At 36.2% G+C, this 22,114-nt stretch overlaps 1 pseudogene; it reads left to right on the top strand.

Moving 5' to 3' along the window:
• The first annotated feature begins 18,113 nt into the window (after positions 1-18,113).
• Positions 18,114-22,114, top strand: part of LOC116422495 — a 29,661-nt pseudogene continuing 25,660 nt past the window's right edge.

Below are 22,114 nucleotides of genomic sequence, written 5' to 3'. Positions count from 1 at the left end.
GCACAGAGACAGGTATTTCCAATTCCTTCAGGCCAGAATTCCTGAGGGGTCCATCCCAACCTTCTGTTTTGGTTCACAATTGCTCATATCTATTTCAATCTGCTTTGTTTTCAAGCTGCCCTTTCGGCAAAATTGCTTAACTGTGGGGAAAACCTTTGTCAAAATTCTATTAAATCTTGATTCAGGTCTCACCCTAATCAATGAGGCAAAATCATGAGGAAAAAAGGCAAAAGTATTTTATTACCACACCAGGGCATTAACCAGTTATTGTGATTTGGGGGAATCCATTGTATAAAACATTCTGTTAACAACTGTTAACAGAGAGTATTGCCATTGCTTAACTTTCCTGTATGGGAAAACTTTGTCAAAATTCTATAAGTAAAAAGTAAACTTTCCAGAATCTGGACAAAAGGAGGCCACACCTCCTTTCCATGGCTCTTTCCTGTACAAAATGACACATTTCTTTCTAAAAGTGTTTCAGATTTTGGGGTCTGTTCTCACATATAATATTGACTAGTTCAAACACACTGATGAGAAATTGTCCTACCCTGTTTTTCCAGTCAAGAACAGTGTTACATTATTCTTTATTTCTTTAGTGAGCTCAGAGCATTTCTATACTTCTGATCAATATAACTGTTATTCTTAGGCACTCTGAGGATTATAAAGCTAGGTACCAACTCAGATACCACATTTATTGAAGCTTAGTCATATCTGAGATGTCCATTCCCATATAATGATCCAATTTGAGATTTTTAGCTCTTACATAGTTTGGGACATGGGCCACAGGTTAAAGAAAATAGAGGGAGAAAGTAGAGCTGGTATTTGAAATAAGGAAAGAGAATCAGAAGACTAGGTTGAAGGAGCTAGCAGGGCCAGTAATAATACCAAGAGATAGTACAAAAAGTGTTGCTCAGGAAAGAAGCTAAAAATGAAAAGTAGGTCTTGGAGACTAGGAAGGGGATAAATGTATGCTGATACATTTATGAGATGATAAATGGAAGCTACTCTGTAGTCTTCTGGGTTGGAAATTTCATGTGTCATAGAATATATGACCCTAATAGTTAATAGCTCTAGGCAATATGAAAATTCATTAATGTTTTAGTAATGATATTGATGGTGATATTGATATATATACATATACACATTTTTTTAAAACTATTGTGTTGTGCCATCCTGTTCCTCATTTCCTTCACCTCATACGACTGACCCACATGGACCTTTATAATAGAATTTGTTGTTCATCAGAGTTGAAAAACTTGGTTTGACTAGAGAAATATTTATGCAATACATATTTGAATCTTGGCCCACAGAAGTAGCAGGGGTAAACTTGGGGCCACTCCTTTGTTCTTCTTTTTCTCTTCCAGCCCTCTCTGGAATTGCTCTACAGGAAGTGGGGCACTGATGCTTCTCTAGAAACAAGCTGCACTGAATTGATGAGCTAATTATCCCAGTTACCTCCACCCCCTCTTATGACACCATTCCCCAGCCTGTTGTACCTGCTGGTAGGCCTGCTTTAACTGTGCTCATGGGTATTGTGGCACCTTGCCAGGGTGAGGTATATGGGTGATTCACTGGAATGGTGCCCTAGCTGGCTGTTGCTCCTACATGAATCCCACAGTGCTAAGTCTGACCTCTTTGAGTCCAAAGACCTGAATACTTACTGAATCCTAGGAACTGAGTTGGAAGGAATTTGAGAAATTATCTAATTTAGCCCCCACTTGAATAGAACTGCCTTCTAAAACATTTTTTAGGGTAGGTATTTTGATATTTATTCTTAAATATGTATATTTATTTATAATAATTTTTTGTTTTTCCAAATATAATCTAAAGATAGCTTTCAACATTCATCTTTGCAAAACCTAATGTTCCAAATTTTTCTCCCTCCTTCTTTCCTCCCTCTTCCCTAGATAGCAAGCAATCCACTATAGGTTAAACATTCAGTTCTTCTAAACATATTTCCATATTCATCATGTTGCACAGAAAAATCAGATCAAAGGGGGGGGGGAAACATGAGAAAAAGAAAAAAAAAACAAGCAAACAACACTACCATCCAAAAAAATGTGAAAATACCATGCTTTGATCCACATTCAATCATCTCCATAGTTCTCTCTCTGGATGCAGTTTGCTCTTTCCATTACAATCTTTCCATTGTTTTGAATCATCTCATCTCTAAAACATTCTTAACAAGTTTCATCCATAGCTTTGGACTTTTTACACTGCCTATAGAGGCAGCTAATGAATTTTTGGATAGTTCCTATTATTAGGAAGTTTTTCTTTATACCTTTCTACACTTTTCATCTTTCTTCTCATTCCACCTTTGGGCAATAAAAAGAACAAATCTAATCACTGTTCTACATTAAAATTTTCAAATACTAGAAAATAGTTATGTTTCTCTTCTTCAATAACGCTGAGATTCTTTTATTTTTCACATCCCCAGATGTTTTAATAGGTTTTCACATGGCGCGATGGCCAATCCCATCAGCAATCTAGCCATGTTTTCTTTGAATTTCTCCAGCTTCTTAAATGTCTCACCTAAAATGTTGTATCCAGAATCAAACACTATTTTTGAATTTTCAAAGTACCTGATTTCTCTATTAGGAATTCTTTTGGGGAATACAAACCTAGGATGGTCCAGTACTATTACTGGAGACTAGATATTTCTCCTCTGGGTCACTGGTCATGTATGATATCCTATGGCATAATGTTATGGTCCCCAGGACAATCCAAAAACTGAAGACCTAGTAGCTAGGCTCTATTGTGGCTTGTTTGATCAACAAGCATTTACTAAGTTCCTATTATGTGCCAAGCACTGTACTAAGTGCTGGGGATACAGCTAGTCAGTCTCTTAACAAGTGTTGAGTCTGCTACTTGTCAGGAACTGTGCAAAGCATAGGGGATACCAAAAAAGGCAAAAAAGAGAATGCTTACTCTCAAGAAGCTCACAATATAATGAGGGTGACAAGCAAATATGCACAAACAAGCTATATAGAGGAGAAATGGGGGAAAATTAAAAGAATTGAGTAGTTGGAAAGGCTTCCTGTAGAATATTAAATTTTAGATGGATTTTAAAGAAAGCCAGGGAAATCAGTAGGTAGAGAAGAGGAGAGAGACCACTGTAGGCATGGGATGTATAAAGTATGTACAAACAAGATTTATACTAGATAAATTGGAGATAATCAACGAAGACTATCTATGGCAATAGTATATAAATAGCTATTTTTAGGTGCCCAACTTTATTAGAGTAGGAAGGAATCTATAAGCTACATAGAGATAAAAAAAAAACCCTGGATATAGTTTTATATTGCTTCATTTACATGAAACATTATTTGGTTACTTCAATTTTTTACATCTTAGGTTATCTAGCTTTTCCTGTAATTCTATACTCTGAACCATTATTCCTTTATGCCTTTTCTATACTCCTTTACTCTCTTAGTCCCTAAGAAAGCAATGTTTTTCCCAGGTCTGACCCCAGGACTAGCCTCCATTTTAGGTTGAAATTGTTCTTTTTATAGCCTCTTCAGAAGATATGCATATTTCTCAAAATAAGAATTGGAAATTTTTAACAATCATGTGGCAGAATGTTTCAAATCTTTAATAATAGAAATACAAATTTAAAAATCTGTGAGCTTTTACCTTGCACAGAAAATTGGCAAAAATGACAAAATATTGAGAACAATTAATGTTTGAAGGATTATGAAAAGAGGAGCATGCTTATAAATTTGTTTTTTGGAATTGTGAATTTTTCTAACTATTCTGGAAAGCAATTTAGAAGTGTGCAAAGAAAGTGACTAAAATGTTGATATACTTTGACATAGAGATTCTACTTAAAGAAAGACAACAAAAAAAGATATTATACACACTTAAGTATTTATAGCAGCACTTTTTGTATTAGCATAGAACTAGAAACAAATAGATGCCAGTCCATTGTAGAATGACTAAACAAATTGTGGTATTTGAATGTTATTGTTTTGTAAGAAGCTTTGAAGAAGATAAAATATAGGGGAGCAAGGAAAACCATATGGATTAATAAAGACTGAAATAACCAGAACCTGGAAAATGATAAACACAATTACTGAAACAATGAAAATGAAAGAGTAACAGTAAACATATATAAAGTTCATAATCACCAAGCTTAACCCCTAGAAAGAGCTTTGAGAAGTCCCTTTTAAAATTTCCTTTGTTATGTAGTCTTCTCCAATTAGGGTATAAACTTGAAGACTCTTATTATATTCATATTCAGTGCTTCCTTAGCTCTGTGTCAAGCCCTTTGTATTTAGTAAATGACTGTTAACTTGACCTTCCCCTCTTCTTCTCACAGGTCGGGGAACTATAGATGAGGAACATTTAAAATATTAGACTTTTTTTTTGATGTGGTGTTTAATTTTTCTAAATGTTTTTCCCCTCCTCTTTATTCTTTATGATTCTCTGGAAATGAGATGGAGCGGACCAATATAGTGGGAAATACAGTAATGTAAAAATCAAAAAATATCAATAATTTATTTTGGAAAAAGAAAATAAACCATATTGTGATCTAGCACCAGGGTAATACAAGATCCTGTTGGGAAAGTGATTTTCCCATGCAAGGTGTTCAGATTCTTGTCTCAAGCAGACAGGCATTCATAGTGGGGAAACGACTCCAAAGAGAAATCTACATTTTCTCATTTTTCTATGTTTTATTGTGCCCCTATCCAGAATTTAACTAAGAAAAAAATCTCTAAAACAAAGCTTAGTTATGTCTCAAGATTAAAGTCTCTTTAAAAATTAAATATATATATGCATATATATATACATATGTATATAAACACAATACATATGTATATGCATATATATGTTCAATAGACTTTAAAGTTTAATCCACATTAATAAAATCCTCTCCATTACTTAAGTCTAGTCAATTAACAAAATAACAAATTAAACCATATATTGTGGCATTTGCCAATTTCTGAGATATAAATGTTCACATTGAAAATTTAATTTTGGGTTCTGGCAACCTGATCAGAGCTGTCTCCTGAAAAACTCTGGAACAGATATTAGACTTAGATCAATATCTTACTCCATATGCCACATTAAATTCAAAATGTTTACCTGACCTAAATATTAAAGATCATAATATAAAAAGTTGAAGAAAAGCAGATCTTTCACAATTATGTTGTTCATGAGAATAGAACCCAAAATCTGAAATAGTTTTTAAAATAAATTGATTAGGGTATTTAGTAGAAGAGAGTGAACTGGAAAGGAGATGTAACTTCATATTCAAGAAGAGTTGTGTTATGTAAGATTTTGACAAAGGTTTCTCACACAGGAACCTTACATACACAGGCTACACAGGCAAAGAGAAAGCCGGAAAGCAAGGTAAATTGAAATGAGTAAGTGTAAGCCAAAATAAAAGCTTGGAGTAGATCCCCTCAAGAGCTCTAGAGTATGATAACCCAAACCAAGAACATTTCGCATGGAATCTGGGCATGATAGAATCAGAACTCCTTTGTAGCCATCTCAGGTATTCCTAGAGAGTGATTAGGACCTAACAATATAATCTGGGTACAGACAACCTTTAATCATATATGGTTGGATTTAAACAGTTTTTCCACAACTATGGGTAGAAGTTAAATTCTGAAACACAGGATAGAGGCCATTACAAAAGATAGAATCAATAATTTTGATTCCATGAAATTGAAAAGTTTCTGCATGAAGAAAATTTACATATCTAGGATAAGGGAAGCAGTCAACTGGAGGAAAAAAATCTTTGTTTAGAATTTCTCAGATAAGAGTTTGATACACAATACAGATAAGGTAGACATCTAAGGCTTGAAGTCATTTCCTAATTGGTAAGTGGTCAGATATGAACAGTTTCCAAAAGTACTTCAAACTAATAACTATATGAAAGAATAGTCAAATAAATAGGGAAATGTAAAAATTTTACCTGAAATTTTACCTCATGCCTAAAAAAAGTTGACCAAAATGGGAAAAGATGGAAATAATATTTGTCAAATTGTGGAAGGGTAGGCACATATATACATTGTTTGTGGGGCTGTGATTCATTACAACCATTTTGGAAAACTATTTGGAATCATTTGAATAAAATAACTAAAATATCTATATCCTTTTATCCTGAGATTAAATTGCTATATACCTCAAGGAAATCACTGATTTAAAAGAAAAAGAAAAGAAATGAAACCCCATATGCACCCAATATGTGTAGCAGCACTATTTAAAATCAATCAATTAACAAGCATTTATAAAATGACTGAGATGGGCTAAGCATTGTGCTAGGTATGGAGATACAAAGACAAACAAACTATCCCCTGCATCAAGGAGTTTACATTCTTTTCATACACACTTACTTAATAGTATTTTATTTTTTCCAATTACATGTAAAGATAGTTTTTGAACATTCATTTTTGTAAGATTTTGAGTTCCAAATTTTTCTCTTTCCCTTTCTGAGAATAAGTTCAGAGATAGAGGTTGTACATGTAAATCATTTAAAACATTTTTCCATTTTAGTCATGTTGTATATCAGAAGTTTTTGTGCTATCAAAGAGCTGGAAACAAAGTTGATACCCATCAGTTATGAAATGGTTAAATAAATGATGACACATGAATGTAATAGAAAAGTACTGGGCTGTAAAAAAAAACAATTTGATGGACACAGAGAAAAATGGACTTACATGAATTGATACAAAGTAAAGTAAGCAGAACCAAGAAAACAATATACACAATGACTACACCAATGTAAATGGAAAGAACAATCACAAAAAAATTAATGTTGCAAAATTAAAAAGAACAAAGTTAGCCACAACACTAATATAAGGAGACACTATTCCCCCATTATTTTGTAGAGAAAGGAGGTCCAGAAGTGTGAAACATAGTCAGATTTTTTCAATATATTGATGAATTTTGTTGATTTTTTTCTTTTCTTGTTTAGAAAAAAATCTTTGTTATGAGGGGTGACTCTGGTGGTATATATAGTGGGAAAATGTAATATAAAAGCAAAAGATAATATATTTTCAAAAAATAGTAGTTAATAGTCTCTTGTAGAAATTGTAAGCATTGTATTAAATAGACATTGGGTATAAGGCAGAGTCATTTCCTCCACCATAAAATAAATGCTTAAAACACAAAAGACTCAAAAGCACTTATTATTCAAGACATAAAAACCATAATCGATTACATCTATAATACGTACATATATATGTATAATATGTACATATATGGTTTTTCTTATACATGCCTCTACTCTCCCAGGAGATAATAACTTTGCAGTACTGATGAATAAATATTTCACTCTTAGCTTGAATCTGGACCATCTCAGCATCTCACAAGATCCAAATCTTCTGACTGGCCAGGCATGATTCTTCAATCCTTTCAAGTGAAGAACTATTGTGTTCACTTCTAATTGGCAATGTGTTTCCAGAAAGCGACTCCTGTCAGGCAGTTGGTGCTCACTCAGGAACCAAAGAATTCTTTGGATCACTGATCACTGGTCACCTACCCTGTGCTCTGGTAACTAGAGATAGGTTTACCTAAGTAAGCCTCTGTTCTTGATATCATGTGCTTATAACCACCGTAGTGTGAGGGAAGGTGAAAAAGAAATCCTTTCTCCTTCATATCTAGAAGTCCATGGTACAGGGAGCAGTGGCTAACTTCTAATAAAAATTTAAAAAGGGAGCAAGGAAGAGAAACAAGGCCACCTTTTTTCAAAATGCACTCTTAAATCCAGTGACATTGGCCACCTGGCTGTTTCATAAACAAGACATTTCATCTCTTAGCTCCAGGTATTTTCTCTGACTGTCCCCCAAGCCTGGGATGTTCTCCCTCCTCATCTCGACCTGCTGACTTCTCTGGCTTCTTTTAAGTTCTAACTAAAATTCCGTCTTCTGTAGGAAGCCTTTCTCAATTACTCTAAATTCTAGTACCTTCTCTCAATTATTTCCCATTCTTCCCATAGTTAGCATATTTGTACCTATTTCATTATGTTCTGAACTCCTTGAGGGTAATGATTGTTTTTGCCTCTTTTTTGGAGCTCCAGTGCTTAACACTGTTTTTGCCATGCTGTATGTGCTCGATAAATATTTTTTGACTGTTTACTGACTGACTGATGTGAATTTAATTGAATCTTTACAAATGCACCTGGTCCAGAAAAATATAAGATCACATGATGTTTATTGTCTGATATTTATTTAAAAGGGCACCAAAGATGGCACAGTGGATAGTGTTAAACTTAGACTCAGAATTCATCCTTCTGAGTTCAAATCAGGCCTCAGAGACTTTCTAATTGTGTTACCCTAGACAAATCTTTACCTTAATCTTGTTTACCTCTATAAAATCTGTAAAATAAGCTAGATAAGAAAATGACAAACAACTCCAGTATCCTTGCCAAGATGATCCAAGATAGACTCACAAAGAATTAAACACTACTGAAACTGAAGAATCATGTGATTCACAGAGCAAAATACAGTCTTAAAAGTATCTCACCTATATGCTTTAAGATCATTCAAGATTCTTTAATCAATGAATCAAATATCTATTTAATGATTTGTCAGTGACTATCACTAGTGAATAAAGGCATGAAATAAGGACTGGGTGCTTGAAAAGATAATATCTATTTGATGATTTATCAATAACTATCACTAATGAATCAAGTCATAAAATAAGGAGTGGGTGCTTGTGGCAGAGTTCAAATGGAAAAGGCATTTCCTGTAGATAATCATATCTTCCACGTATTTTAGTGGATAACATTTTGCTGATTGTATCAAGCTCCGGAATACTAGAGAGTACCCCAAATTTCACAAGGACTCAAAAAAAAGTTTTGTCTCATACACATAAAAATGCCTGATATTCATACTATGAAATACAGTTGGATGGGCAGACTATTAAGCTGATCTATCAGTATATAAATCTTGGATAGATATTGTATAAGAACAATAACTTGTGCCCAGAATTTTACAGGAGGAAGAGTACAGGCTGGATTACATTTGAGAAATTGAGCATTGTTTCTAACAAATCCAAGCTCTTTTTTGAAACAAAAATCCATATTTCTAATACCATTGTTCTTTAGGTGGTACTAGATTCAATGTGCCCAGAGAATATTTCCAGGTTGACTTGAGCATTTTAGAAAGTTTTGATTAGGGATCTTCAGGCTTTCTGATGAAGAAAGAACCTGGAACTCTCTTCTGGCTCTCCTTGAGAATTTCCCAAGTACTTCAGTTTTCTTCCCTCTGGAGGAAATCTGTCGCCTTTCAGAAATGACAGGAAGTTATTTTATTCTTTGTTTTAACAAGCACTGAATGACTTCAGGACCTGGTATTCTTATTGTCAAGAATATTGAAACAAATAAGAACTGACCTCTACTCTCAAGGAGCTTATAGAATAATTTGCTTTATTAATCACAAAGTACTACAAAAGTTTGAGCTGCTATTATTAGCTACAGAATAGGTGGTAAAAACATAAGGGATATAGAAAGTATTCTAGGAATTTAAAAGATGAGACTACTAGGAAGATGTTATTGGTACCCAGAGGAAAAAAAACCCAATAAATTTATAAAATGCATGTATAGAATGATTTTGCACATATATGTATGCATATATTACATTTTTACATACATATACATATTTATGTCTAATACGAGCCATCTTTAGGGTGAGAGAGAGAAGAAAAAAGGGAAAAAGAATTATACATGATAACTAATATATATTTTAAAAAGAACAGCAAGTGATACATAATAGATTTGCAGTTTCATGCACAGTCATTTTTTAAAAAGTTATACTATGTTGTGGAAATATTTAGTTTATTCCATAAATTAAAAATTAAATAATTTTTTAAAAGATGAGATCACTCTTAGATAGAGGGAATAAAGCACAGGGTCAGAGAGCTGGTGATATTTTAGCTGGGCTTTGAAAGATGGGCAGTATTTCAACACTTGGAAATGATGGTACATTAACAAAATAATCTATTTAAGAAAGACACCCTAGCATAGTGGACAGAGAGCTGACTTGGTACCAAGAAGACTGGGTTTAAGTACCTTCTCTGAGATATACTATGAGCCAGTTTCTGGACAAGTTGCTTAAACCCCTTGGTAAGGCTAAGTAAGGCTTAGATGATAATTTTTAGAGAAGGTGTTGACACGTTCTTGGAGGCAATTCCCCAATCTGTGGGGTTCCAGTATTACAGAAATCACAGGCTCAGTACCTATCCCTTTATCTGTCATTTGAATATACTCCAATTTACCTGCCAATTTAAGATTTACAGAACACTTTATTTACAACTCTGAAAGGGACAAGCATTTTTATCCTTCTTAAATAGTTGATACATGCTCAGGATTACATAGTTACTAAATGGCAAAGCTAGGATTTGAACTTGGTCTCTTCAGGACTCTATATGATACCATGTAACCTCTCAAGAATACATAGGGAATGGTGTGAACAGAAGGTCAGAGGTAGGAAATGGACAAGATGTTGAGGTAAAGGCTCTCTGTAATAGTCCAGTAGTGTTGGGATGGAGGATAAATAAATGGGACTGATAGATAAATCAGGAAAACAAGTCTGAATCTAGATCATGAAGTGTGACTTGGCAGATATGATATAGTAGACAGAGTACTTTCAGGAAGGCCTCAGATTTAATGACCTCAAATATTGACTAGCTGTGTGACCCTGAGCAAGTCCTCTTCCTATTCCTCATTTGTAAAATGAAGGTTTGGGTTCCATAAGTTGTAAGGCAGTGGTTCTCAAAGTGTAGTCCAAAGAATTGTTGGGGTCTCTGAAACCCTTTCAGAGAGTCTACAATTTCAAAATTATCTTTTATTTCTAATATAGTAAATAGCTATAAATATAACCCATGTGAACAAAAACTCTTTGAACAGATCCTTGATAATTTTTTAACATGAAGATACTAAGAACAAAAGTTTGAGAACCACTGCTGTAAGGTCTCTTCCAGCTCTACATCTCTGATACTATTAATTCATTCTATAGGCAATAAGGGAGCCAAAGGGGGAAATAACTGCAGAATTTTGAGCACAGAATTTATTGTTCAATTATTTCAGTCTTGTTTAATTAACTCTTTGTGTCTCCTTATAGGATTTTTTGGTATAGATATTGGAGTGATTTGCAGTTTTCTTCTCCAGCTCATTTTACAGATGAGGAAATTGAGGCAAACAATATTAAATCATCCAGAATATGAGTCTTCCTGATTACAGCCCCAGCATTCCATCCACTGTGCCACCCAGCTGCCCCATGAACAGAACTAAAAAAATTGTAAAAAAGATTATAAAAATGTAGTCTAACAACAACAGGTAGAAAGGATATGGAAGGGAGGGAGTAAAGATAGAGAAGTTGGGAATTTAATCCCAGGCAAGAAGTAATAGTGACCTCAGGTTGGTGTCAGAAATGAAAATGAAAGTAAGAGAATGCATTTAAGACATATTAGAATTAAAATTTCGGGGACTTAGGACTGGTAATATATTGTGAGATCCAAGGAGAAGGGAAGTATCAAACGTCTATTGGATAACAAGAAAAATAGTGGTAATTGACAGAAATGGAGACACCAGTAATAATTTGCAGGGGAAAATAATTTGGGATTGGGAGATGGTGAGTTTAAAGTGCTTATAGAGACCCAGAGGAAGATACTCAATTTCTCATTACAAGAAATAAAACAAGTTTGTTCATTTATGATTTTTTTTTGCAAGGCAATTGATTTAAGTGACTTGCCCTGAATCACATAGCTAATGTTAAGTGTCTGGGGTCACATTTGAACTCAGATCCCTCTGATTCCAAGGCTGATGCTCTACCCACTTCACCATCTAGCTTCTTGCTTATTGTTTAAAGAACATTGGCACCATTAGCAAAATTTAGATCCATTTTGTCAGCTAATTCCTTGCTTTTCACATTAGTAAGTTCTATGTATTAAAGAATATTTTAAATGAAAGAATTTTTGAGAAGTTCAAGAATAAGTATACTTGTCCACCTCAGAGAGAGAGAGAGAAGAATTGGGAGATTCTTTCCCTTGTGAAGACAAGGAAAGACAATTGCTGTCATCAGTATTTGGAGCTTTAAACATATATGAGCAGCAGGAATTTGTTTAGTCCTTATTAAACTCTGTTTCTAGAAGTTTCTTTGTTATTTTGTTTCTTCAGACATCTTTTATCTTTTTTTCATAAAAAGGTCTTTTTTTCAATTATCAAGTTTTTCTGTTTTTTTTCTTCTCTACCTATTGCTATAGTCCTTCCCCACTGAAGTATAACTATAATTCTTTTAAAAAGTACAGTATAATCAAAGAAAACAAGTTTCCAAACTATGTCCAAAAATTAGTGTTTGATTCTTCATAGTAGTTCACTGCTTCTGTTAGGAGATGAGTAGTATTCTTCATCATTGGTCTCTAGATTAATAATTAATCATGGTTATTGATAGTAGAGTTCTTAAGTCTTCCAGAATTATGTTTTTACAAAATTGATGTTATATTATAAAGTTCACTTGACTCTGGTCACTTCACTCCATACCAATTCATATACAACTTTCCAGGTTTCTCTGAAATTGCCTCTTCATTGATTATTGAATATTTCATTATATCCATAAACCACAATTTGATGTCCATTATCTAGTCAGCCTTGCTTGCTTCTGGTGAGAAGCCTCATGATTCTTCTGAAGGTATTAGCCTTCGATTTTTGAACTTTAATTTCTGACTTGGCCACCCAACAAGTTTTCCCTGTCCTGCTCCTCTGACTCCATGATTATTACATCAAGAATTTTTTCTTTTCTGACAGCTAAGTACCTAGGGCAGGGGTTAAATAAGACATTTTTCTCCCAGCATCCCTGAGATAATCAAAGGTTAATGCCAAATATTAGAGAGTCTAAGGAGAGTTTCCACATGGGCCAGGGTGCTGGTTTTATGAATGAGGAAGCTATTGGGGAGGGGTTTGACAGGACAACTGGAGCCAAGATTGTTAACATAATATTGCCAACATATTTCTGGAGAGGCCATTGCCATGCTTAATCAATGAATCCACAAGCACTGATTAAATACTTATTATGTGTCAGGCATTTATACATTTAAATAATATTTTATTACATTCATATACCATAACTTATTCAATCATTCCCCAATTAATGGGCAAGTACTCATTTGATGAAGACATTCTCAAAAAGGATATTCATCTATATTTCAGAAGGTTTTCCACTTTTCCTAGGTATATAGAACTACAAAGATAAGAACTTTTAGAGGTCCTCAGTGGAAGGAATCAAGTCAACAATCATTTAAGGATCTTCTGTGTGCCAAGCACTGGGCTAAATGCTAAGTATACAAAGAAAGGTACAAAAACAAGGAGCACGTGGTCTACTGTAGAAGACAACATTCAAACAACTCTGTATAAACAAGATATATACAAGGTGATTTGGAGATAATCTCAAAAGGAAGGCATGAAGATTAAGGAGTACAGGAGAAATGCCTAGGGAAAAATCTCCTAGAAGATAGGACTTTATCTGAGGCTTGAAGTAAATTAGGAAGAATCTAGAAAGCTGGAAGCTAGAAAGTAGAAGTGAGGAAGGAGGGAATTCCAGATATGATAAACACTGAAAATGCTTATAGCTGGGAGATGGAATGTCATGTTTAATGAACAGCTAGGAACCCTAGATTGCAGAATATGAGGATGGAAGATGGGTGGAAAGAGAAAATAGGGTCTAAGAGAATTTCAAAGGTAGGAAAAGGCCAGGTTATAAAGCAGTTTAATAGCCAAATAGGGGGTTTTATATTTGAGCTTGTAGGCAATTGGGAACCACTGGAATTGACTGAATAAGGAGTAAGACAGGTAAAATTGTACTAAACATAAAGATACCAGGATTCTTCGTAGCTTTTTAAACTAGCTATGTGGCTTTGGGGTTGTCGCAGCTTCTCTGGGACTCAGTAAAATCAAGGAACTGGATAATCTGTAGGGTTCTCTCCCTTTCTCAGAACCAGTCATTCAAATTTGTTAGAGAGTTGAGATCCCCTATTTCCATTCTAAACTGCCATTTCCTTTTTAAATGTTAGCTAGAAAAGGCAAAAATTATCCTTAACCCTATCTGAGTCTTTCACTTCTTTTACTACCAAATTTTAATCTTTTCTTCCTCTCTCATATTTTCACCCAAGAATGTGAGGGAGGAATGTGAAAGACCAAGAATAGTGAGAGGATGATTGATTTGGGGAACTGAATTAGTGGGATGACAATGGTCTCATCATTAGAAAAGGGAAAGTTTAGAGGAGAAATAGGTTTTTTGAAGGAGAAGACATCCAGAAGAACATGATGAGTTCTATTTTAAATATTCAGAGTTTGAGATACTAATGGAAGGAGATAGTGATGTCTTGAGATGTTATGCTAGAATGCAGGAAAGAAAAATGTTCTATAGCTGAAAGGGACTCTAGAGCTGATTTGGTTCATTTCTCTCATTTTATAGATGAGTATTCAGACTGTCTTCAGTACACTGAAATAAAGTATTTTATTCTATTCCTTTATAAGAGAAACAGCTCATTTTAGTGTGCTTTCACAGGTATTTACTATCAGTGATGTCTCTAGGAATATATATGTATATATAGTTTTGGTTTTTTTGGTTGATTTATCCTGTCCAATTTTTTGTGACCCTATTTGGGGTTTTCTTACCAGAGATACTGGAATGGTCTACCATTCCCTTTTCATTTTACAGATGAGGAAACTGAGGCAGGTTAATTGTGACTTGCCCAGAGTTACATAGTAAGTACCTGATTTGAATCCAGCTCCTCCTGACCCTAAGACAACATTCTATACATTCTGCCACCTATTCCTTCTCTTAACTTGAACTTGGGTCTTCCCAAGCACTTGGGTCTACACCAAGCACTCTATCAACTGTACCACTTGGCAATCTCAGAACTAGATGACATGAGTTCGAGTCCCATATCTGACACTGATGGCTGATTTGGGGACTTGGGAGGGGGGTTTAAATCAAGAAAGCCTTTCCCTACTGGGTTTAGAAATTCATTTGAATCAAACCCACTTTTCGGTACTTGATCACTTTGTCCATTCAGCTGTCAAAAGCACTGGGTGGGTAGAATTCAATGGCAAAAAAGAGATGAGATCATTTAGTCCTGATAGCATCTGAATGAACATACTTTCATATCATGACTTCAAGGATTTGTAATTTCATCCATGTGGGTACTTTTACTAATGCAAACAACACCCCCCCTCTATGACTTAGTAGAGAGTTTAATGAGTTGTTATAGCCAAAAAAGATAAAACCCAAACAAAACAAAAAACAACGCTTCATTGCCTGGTGACCAGCAAAGGCTAGAGTCAAGAAGAAAATCCCAGATTTTAATGTATCTGGTCAAGAAGAAGAGGCTTCTTTTTACTTGGAAGCTCTTGATGACTTCTCCAAACTTGGGCTGAACTTGGATGACAGATTTACCACCATATGGGCCATTGTCAGGCCTTTATTCTTCCAGCTTGTGCTACCAGAGTGTGTGGTACATGGCACTGCCTTTGAGAACCTGATGCCATTTCAATGCCATGGTCAGACTTGAGACTAAAGTGCTTATAATGTACAATATACCTTGCCACGTACTGGAAATACCTAAATGAAATAAAATATAGTTACTGCCCTCCAGGAACTGACTTGCTTAAGAATGCTGAAGAACAAACCCAACCCAACACTTTTTTTAGGGTTCTTATTCTTATCTATGTCATCATCTTTGATCCGTTAGTGATGGCTTTTGGATTATTTTATTTGTTACTATTATGAAGCTAAGGCCTAGTCTTGTGATTTTACTGGAATGTTTGGAACTATTTGGTGAGAAAACTCCCTCTACCTAAATAGGTCAGCAACTTGTTTGTAAATTACCTTAGTGAGTTGCCTAGTTGGCTGAGAGATTAAGTGATTTGTTCAAGCCATCCGTGTCAGACATGGGACTTGAATTCATGTCATCCTGGTTCTGAGGCTTCCAGGTGGTACAGGAGATAGAGTCTTGGTGTAGAGTTAGGAAGATCCAAGTTCAACTATGTCCTCAGCAGACCCTTATTACTTGTGTGAATGGGGGCAAGTCACTTAGCTTCCATCTTTCTGAATCTGTAAAATGGGGATCATAAGTACTTACCTCTTATGAGATAGTTATGAGGATGGAATGAAATGCTATTTGGTAAAGGATTTAGCACTGTTCCTGGCACATGGTAGGCACTTAATAAATGCTTTCCCTCCCTTTCTCAGTCTAATGTAAGTGAACTTTTTACTGTACTGAGGAGAAAAACAGAAATGTGTATACCCACTTGGTTCAGCAGTTAAATTAGCCAAAAGGTCTAAAATAATTAAAGACTTAAAAGGCTTATATAGTTTCTGATTTTTATTTGTGTGTGCTGATAATTTGGGTCTTTGTATGTTTGGGCTGATATGTTGTTGCTCCCTTTAAATAAAACAAACAAACAAACAAACAAAAAAAAAAGCAGAAGGAAGAAGCCCAATTCCCCTGTTTAACAGATAAGGAAACAAGCCCAGGGAGGTTAGAGGGTTCCTTAGCATAAGAAAAATGGGGAATTGAAACTTTTTTTCTAGTTTAAAATATTTAGAGTTTCACTTTATGTCTGGGTGGTTCCTCTGAATTTTATTTCTATATTCTACTATCCTAGGCTGTGGTATTCTTCCATAATTCTCCTTTTCCAAGGGCCAAGTTCTTCAGCAGTATTCCATTTTCAGTCTTCCTTTGATTTCATTTGCACTAAGCTATTTCATACAATAACAGTGCCCATTACTTTATTAAATTATTTGTATCCTACTTTACTCATGCTTTTCTTACTTCTCTTCCCCTTTACTTTTCTCTAGGCCTTTTTTTTTTTTTTTTTTTTTTTTTTTTTTTTTTTTTTTTTTTTTTTTTTTTTGCTGTATTAGGTACTACTGACTCCAAACTAAGCAATCTTCATTTTTTTCCCCCACCCTGATCCTCCCTATTTTATAGTTGATTCCTCCCTTCTTCAATGCTCTCTGTCCCAGATTTGTCCACCATTTCCTAAGAATCCCACTAGCTTCTGTTCCTGGAGTGCCTTCTTTGTTTCTATCCCTGTGCCCATACTTTTACCAGTCTGGTATTTACCCATTGAGTTTTGTAACTCTATAATCTTTTTCTGTTTGGTCCTAAGGGGCTAGTGCCAACCAAACTCATCATTTAAGACCTTTAAGCTTGATAGCTGGAGTTCTTTCAATGGGTTTATTGCTTTTAACTACAATGTACTTTCCTCCAGCATTTCCAGGAGAGAAGGATAGAAGGGGGAAAGGAAAAGGAGGAAGAAAATAGCAAATTATTTCTCTCCTCTTCACCCCATATTTATGTAGACAATCTCTATTTATGTGTGAATTCTACCATTACTTCTGTGCGGGACTCAAACCACTGGCCTAAATGCTTGACACCTGTTTCCCACAGTTTGTAATCTTTTTTACAGATACATTTCTCCCCAGAAACCCGCAGATTATTTTAGAGGTCCCCCTTTTTTTCTCTTTTGGTGTCCCAGAACCCTTTCATTCAGAGAGTTTTAGAGTCAAGAGGAATGACCTACCTGCCATAAGGAGGTACATACACTAAGTTTTGGGGTCTCAGTTTCTCATATGTAAAATGGGGGGACTGCTGAGTGACCTTTGTGCTCCCACTTTAATGATCTCCACTTTTTCTGATCCCACTTTAATCTGGCTTGATTCAGCGTTCCCAAATCCCGGTTTCTGTGCCTTGGTTTCCCCTGTTCCACCCAGGAAAAATCCCGTGTCTTGCTTTTTTTTTTTTTGGAAAGGAATAGGACCATTTATCTGGATGCAGGGCAGGCACTTTATGGGAAAGATAATGCTGGTACACTTAAGAGCAAAGGGGCTCTGGGCTGAAGAGGGAAAGATCAGAGTGAGTTAGGGTTGAAGCCGGGCAGATATCAGACGTCTTTCAGCCCCAGAACCAGGGGGCGAAAGTAAAGGCCAACTTAACGCAAGTTACGAGACGAAGTTTGGATGCGGGGGAGGGTAATAGGAGCGGAGAAGGCTGAAGCTGAGGCGGGGCAGTTGGGCCTTGACCCAGCCTCTGGGGGAACCGTCAAGGGGAGGGACTAAGCTAGGGGGCCGGGACTGCTAACTTTTTGCCTTGGGGTCCGGGGCGGGCCGAGCGGGAGGTGTATTTAAATCCAGCTCAGCAGCCTCACTTCAGTAAACTTTCCGGGCTTCCCGGCATCTATTACTTCTTCCACTTCAGGCTGGTGGTCTGCCTCCTGACTGGGCACTATGCGGTCCTCCCTAGCTCCCGGCATCTGGCTCCTCCGTGCCTTTTCCAGGGACAGCTGGTGAGTGGGATTTCTGGGGAGGAGATGGGGGTCATCTGTGGGCCCCGGTAAATTAAAGAGTTTGCAAAAGTCGATCCTCGCCCGCTTTCTTCCAGATATGACCTCCTTTGGCTGGAGAGATCTCTGGAGATGTGGCCTTGTTTGGTCCTCTCTGATAGATATCTAGACCCCCTATCCCGAGAAGACAGTGGGGCTCCGGAGCTTGCAATTGCTGGGATGGGACATTGTGTGGGTGTAGCGCACTTTGGGAGAGGATAGTGGAAACCCAGAGGGTGAGGGTTTTGGCAATCTAGGCACCCTTCTGTTTGATGATTTCCAAGCACCTCCTAACCTGCTGGCAGGGAAACAGGTTGTAGTGTAAGTGCTTAAGATGGCTCTCTGGAGTTCTGCTTGGCCAGTTCTTTGATGTCCCTCTTGGCCTCTGAATAAAACTGTCTAAGGTAGGAGGAGGGGTAAGACGAAGGTGAAGAGTCAATGCTGATTTGATGTGAATTGACTCGCCTTGGAGCCTCATGTCCATTGATTAGAAAGCTGGAACATCCCCAAAGAGCTCAGATTTGTCATCGGGAATGTCGCTCCCGCTTCTCTGCTTGGTCCTTACTAATTAACTGGCAGTATTTGGTTAATTCACTTTATTTGGCTCCTCTAGCCACGAGAGACTGTGGAATAGGAATTTCAAATCTCTTTGTCGAAAAAAAAATCTATCGTCCACTTGACTGGTGAGGCAACAGCAGCAGCAGTCCACGTTTAAATAGTGTTTTAAAGTTTACAAATAAGTGTTTTCTTCAAAGCAAGTCTTTAAAGTCAATAGTATATTATCTTTCTTTTACAGATGAAATTCAGAGAATGACTTGTTCAAGATAGTATAGGTAGTAAAGATCTAAATTTTGGCTCAAGTCTCCTTATTCCAAAGTTCAGCACCTTTCTTTGTTGTTCAGGTGTTTTCAGCCCTGTCTGACTCTTCTGATCCCATTCGGGATTTTCTTGGCAAAGACATTGAAGTGATTTACCATTCCATTTCCTTCTCGAGATCATTTTACAGCTAAGAAAACTGAAGTAAACAGGGTTATGTGACTTGTCCAGGGTCACACAAGTAGTAAGTGTCTGAGGCCAGAAAGATGAGTCTTCCTGACTCCAGGCTGGTCATTCTAATCCATTGCCTTAGCTAGCTGTTCAGCACATTTCTACTACCCCACATTTGTTCCTTAAGGAAGTAGTAAGACAAAATATTCAACTAGACTTTCCTGCCAACACATATGCACACATTGCTATCTTTCCAGGACTCCTAGTCTTCCAGTTTTTCTCATCCATACTGAATACATCTTCACCTCAAGAAGAGTTCCTCAGGGTTAGTCAGTCTTCAGTTGATTAAAGTGAGTTGGGGGTGGAATATTGAAGAGGGGGTTGAAAGAAAGCCTATTCACCAGATTCACTTATCCTAATAGATACTTCTACATCTTTAAAGGAACAGATAATCTGCAATGGAGAAGATTTAGGGTAGAAGAAGAAAAGGAAGGATTTTCTCCTAAGATTCTTGTTTTGCACTTTCTTTCTCTGAAGACTTTTAGGTATCTAAATCTTTTTTCCCAGAATTTTCATCTGATCAGGCTGGGTAGTGAAGGGATATATCAAACTCTGAAGAGTGTCAGATTAGAATCAAGCCATAGATATTTAAAGTCTCCTTTGACTATGGTCAGGATAGAATTGGGGCTATGAGAGATATGAGAGATAAACACAGTGCTCATCCTAAATACACACCTAAAAGATAAAAAATGACCTAATTCTGCACCTGTTACTGGGAAAGGTTCAAGCCTCCAATAGATAGTAACATAAAGGGATTCCGTTTTCAAGGCTTGTTGGCGTACACATTTGTTTTGTTCAGAATTTGGGATCGGTCCATAAGCATAACTAGACAGGTAAAATAAGACCTGCATTTTGCTTTGGGGAAGGTTTACAAATTAGAATGATGCAGATATAATTGTAGAATTAAATGTTATTTGAATTGAGACCTGATTTTGATTTCATATACACCTTAAACTCTTTGGAAACAGCAATCAATAGGATTTAGGAACTTGGGTGTTGTGACTCTGGGAGTCTAGAATTGCTATTTAGTTCTTCTATTTTTAAGGCCTTAAAACCTCAAAAATACTATAGAGAAAGGTGGAATTTTGTTTGTTGTTTGGTACGTTTTTTCATCCACTAGATCAGGATGGCCCAAAGGAATCCTGGTAGCATAATCTGGAAATCAGAGAAAGGCACCTACCCACAGGGTTTCTGTGTGGTCAGTGGAAGTGAATTGCAGGCTCTTCCACCTTCTTCCATCTCTGGAAGGAGCTTGGGGACAATCTCTGATAGGGGAACTAGATCTTTGCAGAACTTTGTGTTAAACACAGATTTAAAGGCAGCTTGATTATTGGCAGATCAGATTATACTCCTGTGATCTACTATGAAATCCAGTGCAGGGAGCAAAACCAAAAGTGAATGCGTTCCCTGCTGGTGTTCCCAAAGCAGTTTAGTTTTTTTTCTTGTTTTTGTTTTTGTTTGTTTTTTTGTTTGTTTGTTTGTTTGTTTGTTTGTTTTTGCCTTGGCTTGGGTGGAATACTGAAAAGGGAATCGAAAGAAAGCTGTCCACCAGATTCACTTATCCTGATAGACACTTCTAGATCTTTAAAAGAACAGATAATCTGCAGAAGAGAAGATTTAAGGTAGAAGAAGAAAAGAAAGGATTTCCTCATAAGATTCTTGTTTTGTAATATCTCAATCTGGAGAACTGTAGGTATCACAAAGATTTTCATCTGATCAGGCTGATCAGACATATCAAGAGCTATATCAGACTCTGAGGAGTGTCAGATTAGAATTAATCCACACATATTTAAAGTCTTTTGACTGTGAACAGGACAGAACTGGGGCTATGAGAGTCGCAAGAGATAAACACAGTCTTCATCATGTACACATACCCCAAAAGAGAAAAATATGAGGTAATTCTGCATCGTGCCCAATAAGTGATATCATCAAAACCCAAGTTTACATAAAGTTTTACAGTGATGGAATGATGTACACACATTATCCTATTTGAAACTACATAAAACTTTTGTGTCAATGCAATATATGTTTTTATTTTCAATGTAAGGAAATTGAGGTTTAGAAGTCATTGCCACCAAATCCAGAATTCTCATGATGTCCTCTCATAGTAAGTGTTATGGTGTATGGGTGTAATTGTCAGGGTGAAAGCAGAAATGGAACCTGAAATGAGTCAAGAGGTTAGCCATCTGTGGGACCTTATTGCTAAGCTGTCTTCTTCTTCTTCTGAACGTGGTAAAGGAGTAATAAAAGTTTTTTTTTTTAATGATTTTTATGGATGTCCTTTTAAAATTTTCTTATCTTTATTTATTTTTATGACCAACTATTCCCTCTGCAAAACTCCCAAAATGCTATTGCACACATAACAAATGACATTTTAAAGAAAATAATGGAAAAATCAGCAAAATTGACTAACATATCAAAAAAGTCTAAATATATGTGCAATGTACAAAACTCAAAGATTCCTCCAACTTTGCAAAAGAACTGGGTATACGTAGAACCTTATTATTTCTCTTCTTTGGTGTCAAGCTTGTTCTTTGTAGTTTTGCAATATTCACTTTTAATTCATTTATGATTCTTTGCATTTACCTTTTTGTGGTTATTACATGTTGCTGTTTTCTTAGCTCTGCTTGCTATATAATCTATAATCTTGCTTTGTATGATGTTCTCTGTACTTGTCATGTTTTTTTGTTGTGGGGGGGCAGTAGAGAAGTGGTAATAATCATATTACTTCTACTG

This window comes from Sarcophilus harrisii, chromosome 3 (genome assembly GCF_902635505.1).
Source record: "Sarcophilus harrisii chromosome 3, mSarHar1.11, whole genome shotgun sequence".
Lineage (NCBI taxonomy): Eukaryota > Metazoa > Chordata > Mammalia > Dasyuromorphia > Dasyuridae > Sarcophilus > Sarcophilus harrisii.
Note: the sequence above shows the minus strand (reverse complement) of the source record. Positions and strands in the feature narration are given on the sequence as shown.